Source organism: Benincasa hispida, chromosome 12, assembly GCF_027475165.1.
Source record: "Benincasa hispida cultivar pf3 chromosome 12, pf3_genome.v1.1, whole genome shotgun sequence".
Lineage (NCBI taxonomy): Eukaryota > Viridiplantae > Streptophyta > Magnoliopsida > Cucurbitales > Cucurbitaceae > Benincasa > Benincasa hispida.
Window position 1 is genome coordinate 80,970,562 of NC_143489.1, and position 11,318 is coordinate 80,981,879.

Genomic DNA, 11,318 nt, shown 5'->3' on the forward strand with positions numbered 1-11,318 from the left:
TTGTTGGAGAGAAATACTTGAAATTAACTTTAAAAAAATTATAGTATTTAATGGTTGACCTTCCTCTAATTTGTATAATATATATATATCAAACTATCCTATTAATCCTCCACCTCACTTCTACCATGTCTCTTGGCCATGCCACCGACTTCCGTCAATCTAGTTCAACGACAACCAGCTTAGCAACCTACTGCAGCTATAGCCAACACTAACTTTGGCGACAATTACATCACCACCAATTGATGTGGCTACAACCATTTTTAATTATCAATTATGACGACCAATTATGTCAATTATCTCTAATGATCAATTCTAATGACCAACTCAAGCGATCATATGTTCCATCAAAACGAAAAAATAAAAAAATAAAAAATCAACCAGTTGATGTGTTTTTAAATACAAATTATTTGTTCTCGTTTAATAGTCATCTTTTATATTAATATATGTCATTAATAGAAATACTTTTAAGTATATAGTAAATCAAAAAAAGTTATATATAAAAACACTTTCGACAAAATGCAACCAAATAAACTAATGTTTTTATTTTAAACAGATTTTATAAACCGTATTTAAATGAAAATGACATTTTAGGAAACATTTTTTTTAAGTAGACCATCCAAACAAGTCCTTATTTTTTTACTATGGTTTCATAGAAATCCTTTTTGGCTTTTCATCATAATTTTTTTTTTACTAGGTCGTTGCCACTCATTTTTAAAGCAAATATAAGATCAATAAAAAATGGAGTTTACAATATAACTATATATCTTAATTAGGTTAAGACATATATTATTGATGAAGAGGTGAAATTTTTTTAAAACATCCACTTTTACATGTTAGAATTCAAAATATAAATAATATAAGAAAAATTGCAAAAACTGTTCCTGAAATATGATGGTGGTTAGAATTACACCCTTAAACTTTCAAATTAAAAATTGAACCCTCAAATTTATATAAATATTAAAATTTGGTCAAATTAGACCTTCAAAACTTAAATAATTGTATAAATTGTAACATTTGTTTAATGAGAATTCAATATTTATCATTTATAGATCCAATTTCTATAATTATTATTAGCTTGAGAGTCTAATCTTAACATTGTAGAAATTTAAGGACCCAATTTTTACAATAAAAAATTTGATGGTGATTTTTACAATTTATCTTAAAATATATATACAATCCAACTTGTACCGCTTATAATGCAGCTCATAAATTTAATAGTAATGGTGAAGCGAATTTTTATGTAAATTTAGGCATCAAAACAATAGATTTAAGAATATTAAGATTAAAACATATAAAGAATATTCAATATTTAAAATATAATTTGATACTAAAGTAGAGCGAGTTAGTAATTGAGATTTGAATTAAGATAAAAAAGGTTACACTCAAAGTAACAAAAATAACTATAATTTACTCTTTAATATGTTTTATGAAATATAACATGATATATATATATAAAAAAATGTATGAGTAAATTGAACATAGCTTAACAAATAAAGCATTTATAGTACCATTTTAAAAGGTCAAGATGATTCACTTTCATTTCTTTCCTTCTTTCATTGTTGAATTGGAAAAGAAGTGTTATTATCTATTAATTTATATGAAAAATCTTCACAAATAGAAAAATGTCAAACTATTTACCTAAATAACAAAAAAGAAAAATATTGATACGAATAGACTTCTTTCAATGTTTATCACATAATATCAACGATAGATTTTTATCAATTCCTATCATTAATAAACACTTATAGACTTTTTATTAACCTCTATTAACCTTTTATTAAAGAAGATTACATTTGGCTATTTTGTATAAACAATTTTTTTTATTTTTTTATTTTTGAAAATTCCCCGATTTATATTCCATAAAAGATTTTTTTTTCTTTTTTCATTTTGAATATTATTTTGGCTTTCCTTCTAGACAAAGTAGACAAGAGGATATTTTGGTAGTGGGATTCAAAGAATGCTACACTTTAATAATTGTGTGGTAACTTTTATAAAAGTAAGACACAGAATATTATAATCTAATTTTACTTGGGATTTTCTTTCCCCTTTCTTTCTTTCTTTTCTTTTGGGTTTTTGCCTCCATTCCTTCATGTTTGCTTTCCACTTTAGGAAGTTGATGGTTTTGAGTCTTTGTAATATTCAACTTAGAATCTAATTTAAATAGAAAACCTTTGGTTCTTTAGATCCATTTTTCTACTTACTTTTGGAAGTTCTTAGAAGTATATGTATAGAATAATATCCTAATAAATTTTTGTAGAAAAATATTAAAGTTTATTTTCCGTTTCTAATTTCTATATTCTTAAATATAAGAGAACGTCCATTTCAATACTTATTATAAACATTTAATTGAATGTTCTTTTAAAAAAATATGAATCAATTTACTATTGACATGAAAATGATATTATATAAATATATAGACGTATTAAAAAAAATACTAATTTTAAAGAAAGAAGAAGAATACAAGTTGTGTAAATTTAGGCATTAAAACTATCTATTTTAAGAAATTTGGATTATATTTCTATTTAGTCTCCAATATTAACAATACGAACATGATATAATACTAATGTAGTATGTCCCTAAATCCAGCTACATGTTATTATACCATTACATATATTTCTTAATACATAAGTAATATTTTTTTTTATATTATGAGCTACACACTATTTAAAAATGGATCATGAATGGAAGTAAGGAATAATTTTTCCCAAATCAATCTAAGCCATCCACTAAGTGTCCATTTAAATTAGGAAAAGGTAAAGGAAAAAATAGTCTTCTTTTTTTTTCTGTAATTCGAGGGATAAAACTGAACTTTGGTAAGAACTTTTTTTTTTCTTTTTTCAAATTGTTATTGTATAGGGTAGTTGCAAATATAACAATCAAGCCCAAAATATTAACAGATATAATATAATGTTAAAAAAAAATGTTAATTGATAAAATTTAGATCAGCTTTCAAAGTATATTAATAATAGAATATATCGTTAATGTGAATCTATAATTGATATAAATATTTTAATATATTTATAATTATTTAAAAATGTTGTTATATCATTAATTATTAATCTTAAAAATATTATCCGATTTCATGATCACAAGTTGAACCATGAGAAAATTTTGGGCCCATATCCAATCTAAAAGATGAATTGGGCTGGACTGGCAAGGGGAATAAAGGGCCCAGAAAACAAGATTATTTATGGAAAATTGAGCTGAAATTACGGCTAGTTAATTGTTTTTAAGAAAATTGTGATGTATAACTATAAGAATCAATCGTGAAAGTGAGCATAGTTTAATTAACATATAGATGTGTGACGATCAAGAGGTCTATAATTCAAATAATTACTAACATGATTTTAATAAGGAAAATATAGAGAAGAGTTCTGTCGTCCAAGGCTTTTTCCGCAAAGGTGTGCTAGCACATTAAATTAATAGACTTAATAAATTACTTGACATTCAACCAAAAAGTGCTCAAAATTTAGAACATCCAAATTCAAAATTAGCTAAACATCCTATATTAAAAATTAAAAATTAAAGCTGTGTTTGATGACTATTTTATTTTTATAAAAAGTTAAAAAGTTATTTATTCTGCACTAAATATTTATGGGTTGAGAAAAAGGTTGTAAGTTAAAATGTAGCCAAAATTTCAAACATAAAAAAGGTAAAAAGATTATAAAGATATTAGATGATATTACATATCTAAAAGAGAATGAATATGATGGTGACAAAGTAGGCTATATCTTAAAGTAATAAGTGGACTATATATATCTTTAAGTAAAAAGGACTCCAATTCATCACATCACTTTAGTATATTTTCATAATAAAGTGATGTTATATATTGTTAGGTAAGGAGAGATTAGGTTATTTGCATTTATCATTTCTTTGAACTTCTAGATTTATATATTTTATTTAACTTAAATAAAAATTAATCTCTTTTATCATGACTTAACAAAATAAATATAAATAAACATGAAATTATTTGAAAATAATATAATGTTATGTTTGGAATTAATTTTGTAAAAATACATCTTTACAAATGTTTCTATGAGAGGCACTCTTTTTTTTTTTCATTTTGTTTTTTTATTGTTTTGAGGCTTATCTTTTCAAAGTTATCGACTTAGTCTTACATACCTATCCCTCTTTTGTTGTCAACAAAAACGTAGCCCAATCGGCATAATGTTCATACTATCAACCTCGTGACCTGAGGTTTGATTCCCCCACCCCACACATTAATTATAATACCTTTGTAAAAAAAAAATCTTCTTTATAGCGCATATGTTCTTTATCCAAAATTCTTGAATGAATTTTCTCTTCGACTTTTTTTAAGGGATAAGATGGGGAATAAATTCATTGTCATTAAAACTCACTATCAATCTCAATTTTTTAGATTATTTCATATTGTAAATAGTGTTATATAGCAATATATTTTTCAATATTTAATTAGTTTAAAAATGAGAATTAAACAATTAAGAAAATCCTCGATTTTATTTAGATATGATAAAAATGGAGAGATAAATATCATTCCATTGACAAATTAAAACTATATAGGATCGAGATCAAAGATCGAACACAAGTAATAAATGACAATTTCTCCATATAAAAAATTACATAATAGAACAAGAAAATACATTATCATCACTAAAAGTTTGATCAGGGTAAATGTGAACTAAAGAGTATTGAGGAGGATATTTAGATATAACATTTTCCTTGTCTTGATTTGAATCTTTCTTATTATTGGCTGGTTTGCTTTCTGATTCTTTAGGTTGGCTTTGTTTCTCTTGTTTCTTGTCGAAAAACTCTACATTTTTCCCCATTTTCTTTTTAATATATTTCACTAGCTTTGGAGCATCCACTGTTCCCTTCACTATCACTTTTGAACTCTCTTTATTTGTTTCTACCGTCATTACACCTACATCAAATAAAAATACCCATTCACTCATTAGTATATATAATTATAATTCTCATGAATAAAAAAAACTTAAAATTTAACATTACACAAAATTATATATTACCCTACAATTTAGAAGATCGGGTGAAACAAAACTATTTCACATGCATTGTGGAAGCTTCTATCGAGATGTTGACATTTCTATCATACTTTTATATTTTAATATATTTGAAATCGACATTTCCATCGTATCATAAAAAAATCATGAAATATTAAAGAAAAAATAAAGAAATCCCAAAAATATTTATACTTTATAGCAAAAATTTCCAAAAATGTCTGTACTTTCGAAACTTTTTGCTGTAATGTGTAAATATTTTAAAGTTTTTTTATATATTTAAAAAGACCCAAAAAAATATAAGTAATAAAATGTACCAATATCTAACTACAATATAAAAAATAAACATGTTAACTTATTTAAAATTTTTATTTTTTTAAAAGAATTATTATATTTTTGTTTATATATATTAAAAATATCGTTTGACAGTCTTTATCGATATTTTCATTGATACTTTCATTTCAAATCTTACTCACATGTTTAGATTTTAAAAAAATAAAACAAATTTTAAAAAGAGTTGGCGTATTCTAAAATATGGCAGTTTAACATGTTGTCGAAACTAAAAAAATTTAAAAAGATGAAATTTTATAGTCCTACATACAGTATTTCATGATTCTTATACTAAAAAATAAATAAAGATTCTATACGTTTATAAAATAGAGTGATTATAGAATATTACAAATAAAAAGTATAGCAATTAGAAATATAATTGAAAGAAGAATACACATCAATATTTAAGCTTTTTTTATAAAAAATTTTGAGAAAATTGTAAAAGATATTTTACCTTCCATTTTTCCAATGGTTTTCTTGATATCTTTTGCACAGTCTTCACAATGCATATTCATTTTTAGCTCAACAGTTTTTATCTGAGCCTGCAAAAACCAATTCAATGCATAATTATTTATTTATTTTAGATAAATAAATAAATAACTTTGTGTGAAAAAATTGCACAAGGTTTTTTTCTTTAAAAAAAAAAAAAAGTCTCAAAATTACTAATTGGTATTAAACCTTACATAGGGAATTTTTTTCATTAATCACTTGAGATTTATTTCAAATTTATTAAACTTAAGTGGTTAAATTTTTCATATTGGTTTCAAAACTTGATCCTAACATATTTTTCATGCGGCTAGAAAACTTGTCCACACAAATATTGTTACATTTAAGTACATGATCTAAAAGACGTTTTACACACATAAAATACTGTTTAATCACTAAGACAAGTGCAGAACGAAGATGAATATTCAATAATAAAATAACAATTTGAACTAAATTTTCCTTTGAAAACCATGGGTTTGTAAATAATGATTTCAAAATTATTTTTACCTCTTCCTTTTTAGGTTCAGGTTTGTTTTGGTTGGGGGTATCAGGCAGCTCCTTAGGAGAAATAAGCTCCACATTTTTGGAGTATTTTTTCCTAATTCCTTCCAATATTTTCTTTGGATTTAGGTCTTTTCCTTTTATTATCACTTTTTGATTCTCCGTATCAGCTGTCACTTCCTCCACACCTAAAAATGGAAACAAATAATTAAATTGATCAATAAAATAAAGCGAAAAATAGTTCTGATATTTTTTTCATAGATTTTCATATAACATTTTTTCGGATACAAAAACAACATAGATAGAAGATGCTATGAAATTGAGATAATTTTTCTTTTCAGGAATTCAAACATTTAACATTCAAAACAATTGGAGTAACATTTATATTATTGTAGGACATTTAACTTTTTCTTGTAAAAAAACATAATAACATTTTAATAACTTATATAATTTTTTTGTTAGTTCTAAATATATATTTTTTTTAAAAGAAATTGCGACTCTTCTTTTAAAAGAGAACATTTTTGGAAGATAATATACTGAAAACTCGTGTTTTTATAAAGAAAAACCAAAAATAGTTATAAAAACTTTGATTAAAAATAATATTGGTTTATCTTTTGTAACTCTGCATTGCAACTCTTTTTTTTTAGAGGGAAAGAGAAATGGAAAGAGAGAAAAATATTTATAATTTAATTGGAAAAAAAGGTGAAGAATCAAACAAATTCAATAATTTAGTAGAAAATTAAGAAAAATTGAATAATTTTTTGTTACCATAATCAGAAGCTTTCAAGCATTTTGAGACTTTGTTTTTGCAGGCTTCACAATGCATATAAACTTTAAGAACAACTTCTGCTATTTTTTTCTGCTGTTCCTTTTTTCCCTCTCCCTTCTCTTCTTTTTGCTTTTTATTTCCATTTTGATTCTGACCCTTCAATAATAATAATAATCATCATCATCATAAGAATTAATTAATTATAACAATAATAAAACACTAAAAATAATTAAATTCTAATTTACTTAATTAATTACAAGAATAATAAAATTCAAGATAAACACATTAATTTGACATATGCTATTTTTGTAAAAATGTAAAAAGGATTTACATGATTCAGAATTTCTAATTAGATTACTCATTTAGTAAAAATTAGAAATAAAAAAAATATATATTTTTGAAACTCTAGGACCATTTAATAACCATTTCGTTTGAATTCTTAACTAAATTCCAAAAATAAATACAATTTTTTGAAAAAAATTGGCTTAATTTTTTAAACCATCGGTAAAAAGTATAAACGAAGAAAAGATGAACTAGTGTTTATAGGTTTAATTAAAAAAAATAAAATAATAAAATAATTACTAAACCGACCTAAATTACTTATTTCTCCATTTCAAAATAATCTCAAAATATTACAATGTTTTTATTAACAGCACTAGTTTTTGGTATCTTATTTAATATTATTTTAATATATATTTACAGGATTTTTTTCATCTTCTAATTATAATAAAACCTAATAATACTAATATTTTTCTGAGCAATTTTTTTCTTTAATTAAATTTTAAAAAGACAATGAACTAAAAATGATCCTCGAAAATATTTCTTTTTTAATCCTTATTTTTCTTTACCGTTGGAAAGAAAACAAATACGAAATAAAAAAAAAATAAGAAACAGTAACATTATCAATTTTTTTAAAAATAGATTTATAGGCAATCATTATCATATAAAGTTCAAAAATTTCATCAAATAACAAATATTATCTTACATCAAATTCAACAATACAAATAAAATTAATAATATGAGACCACGCAAAATTAGATTTTATATTTCATACTACAAAAATAATTATGAAAATTAATGGGTTTTTTTTTTTGCCATACCTTTCCCATCTCTTTGTGTGATTGAATTCCAATTCCAATGTTGAAAAAAAAAAGGGTGTGATGTGAGGATAATGCCATCCATGACTCTATATATAATTATTTGAAGATATATGTAACTGAACTATTAATTTTTTAATGGATAATATATTAAGAAATTATAATTAATTATAAAATCATGGAAACAATTTAAATACAAAATTAATTTTCTGATAAAAATGAAGTTGTATTTCTTTATTTCCAAACTGAGGAGATACATTTTTGTTCTTGATAGCAGTTTCTTCTTTCTTACTTGCATAATTAATAATTATTTCCCCTTGTATTCCATGCTTTAATTGTTAATTAAAGTATGTCTAAAAAATATGTTAAGGATTTTAATATTTAATGGAATTTCCTTAATGATTTTTAACAGTAATCTTAACTTTTACTTATTTAAATGTGTGATGAATATATCTATAAACTTAATTGTTTTAAAATTTTGACAATATGTTTAAAATTTTAATATTGGATTTTTTTTTTTTGACCAAATAGAGCATAGCTGACTTGACCCTCGAGTGCGAAAATCACGAGGTTCGTGGTTTGGTCTTTCAGTCTTCAATTGTACTAAAAAAAATATGTTTAGATTTTTTTTTTCAGTTTTTAAAAATAATGCTTATTATGGTTAAAGTTGTTTTAAAATCTTATCTAACTTCAAAACAATGCCAAATAGGCCTTCGGTTATTACATTTATTAAAAATAAACAAATAGCTAATCCTTGTATTTATTAATATTTTACCACTTGGAAGTTTAGATTTTGCAAGCTTTTATTTCCCCTTTTTCTTAAGATTTTATAGCTTCAAGGCTTCAATTACTAGAAATGGAAAATATGTAATTTTGTTTTTAATGTCAGGTAAAATATTTTAACTCAAGGATGTAACGTCAATGGAAATTTTAAAACATTATATGGAGAAAACTGGAGCTGACAGTTAAATTACTGCCATAAAAGTAATTCATTTACTAATTACCTAAGAAGTACAGATACTTTTAATTGTGCAGGGAATTGGTATCAGATATAGATACGATATGGATAGGTCCAGATACGTGATAGATACATGTTCGATACGTGATCTTAAATATCCGATTATTTTTATTTTTCAGATACAGATACGTGAAGAGGATATGTGGGTCAATTTTTTTTTTTTTTAAATTTAAGTCCAATCATTTAAAAATCCCAACCCACAACCTATTTTATTTTAGTGCATGTTTAGGAGTGATTTAAAAATCATCAAAAGTCACTTCTTTTTTTTTTCATTTTTGAAATCACTTGGAAACACATTTTTAATTACTCAAAATTAATTTAGTTTTCAATTTTACACTTTTAAATGCAATTTTCATATCATCAAAATTAGTTTTGAAGAATTAAATATGTCTCACATATTTTGAAAATGACAAAAGTGATTTCAACTATTTTAAAATCACTTCCAAACATAAAAGTCCATGTAAAAATAAATTAAAAATGATAAAACATAAAAAGTTAAAAAAAAAAACTTGAAACATAATTAAATCTTCATTCTTCCATTTTTTCTCACTATTTAAATCATAATTCACATCCGCTTCATCCTCAACTTCATTTTTCAATTTTTATCTTCTACTTCTTTCCTACCTTCTACTCTAGTTGCTCAACAATCGCTTGACGTTACTAGATTTTTTTTTCAAGTTTTCATTCTCTTCTTGAATCTATTTTAATCTAACTTAAAATAAGTATTATAGAAAATAATTAAACATTATATATATATATATAAAACGTATCTTCAATATATCTGTATCTTATTCTTTTAAAAATTAACGTATTGCTATATCGTATCGTATCGTATCCGTATCATGTATTCGTATCTGTATCTATACTTTTTAGCTAATTACTATATAATTTTTCTTTAGTAAAAAAAAAAAAAAAAAAAAAAACCTTCATGAGATTCCTTCATTAGTATTAAGAGAATAATAATAATAAACATCAAAATTAATTTTAATAATTAATAGTTTTCTTTTTATATAATAATTATAAAAAATAACAATTGCCACAATATTTTTGTTGAATAGCCTCCAAGTGATCAACTTTATTCTGGAAAATTCCATGCTGAAACGAAGATGAGTTGCTAGATCGAAGAAATTATGTCTCTACGAAAAGATTATATTGATTGTAGATTATATTGCTAAGCTTGCAAAAGTCGAGTCAAAAAGCTGTTTTTGACTTGAAAATTTCCCCCTATTTTTCCTAGACCTTTCCACTTTTCTGCACATTGAAGCTTAATAATATCGGAGGTATTTAAAAAAAAAAAATGTTTTTCTTATTTTTTTGTGTGATTAATTAAGTGATAAGTGACATGCATTTTCTCCTTTAAATCATATGTTTAATCCTATTTCACATATTGTTATATTAAAAAATATTTCTTTTTCAATCTCTCAACCATAAGTACCAAGGCATGTTATGTTTTTTTTTTCCCATAAAAAGGCATATTATGTTTTAATAACGTAGCTAGTGGTACTAAAAGGAGGATAATAATAAGATAAAGTAATAGCTAGTGTTCCACATAAGAGGTATCTAGGTTGAAATGTTTGGATTTTGGACCAGAATTAAAACATTATTTTGATTGAAAAATAAAATTAATATATTTTATCTCTAAATTTTGTGGTTTGTGTCTATTTGGTTTCTAAACTTTTAAAGTATCAAAATAAATTCCTAAACTTTTTAATTTCTTGTCTAATAAATTTCTAGTCTCTACAAATTTAAAATTTTCAAAACTAATTGATATGTTACATATAAAATTGAGTTTTGTGTCTATAGACCCATGAACTAAAGTAGGTGATTAAATGTGAAATTTAAAAAATTTGGATACTAAATAGATAAATTTTAAATTTGAAGAACATGACTTTAGATTTTAGTTCAGTTTTGAATGGAATTCAAAGGAAAAAAATGAAAAAAAAAAAAAAAAAACCTAAAATTAAACCAATAATTACTATGGGATACCATCAATAATGTGGAACTTTTGTAACATTGATTTTTTTAGTACAACCAATATGATTATCAAAATTTAATCTACATGTCAATATGAGTGACCCAAAAACTTAAACTAATAGATGAAGGTAAATTTAATGTTATATGAC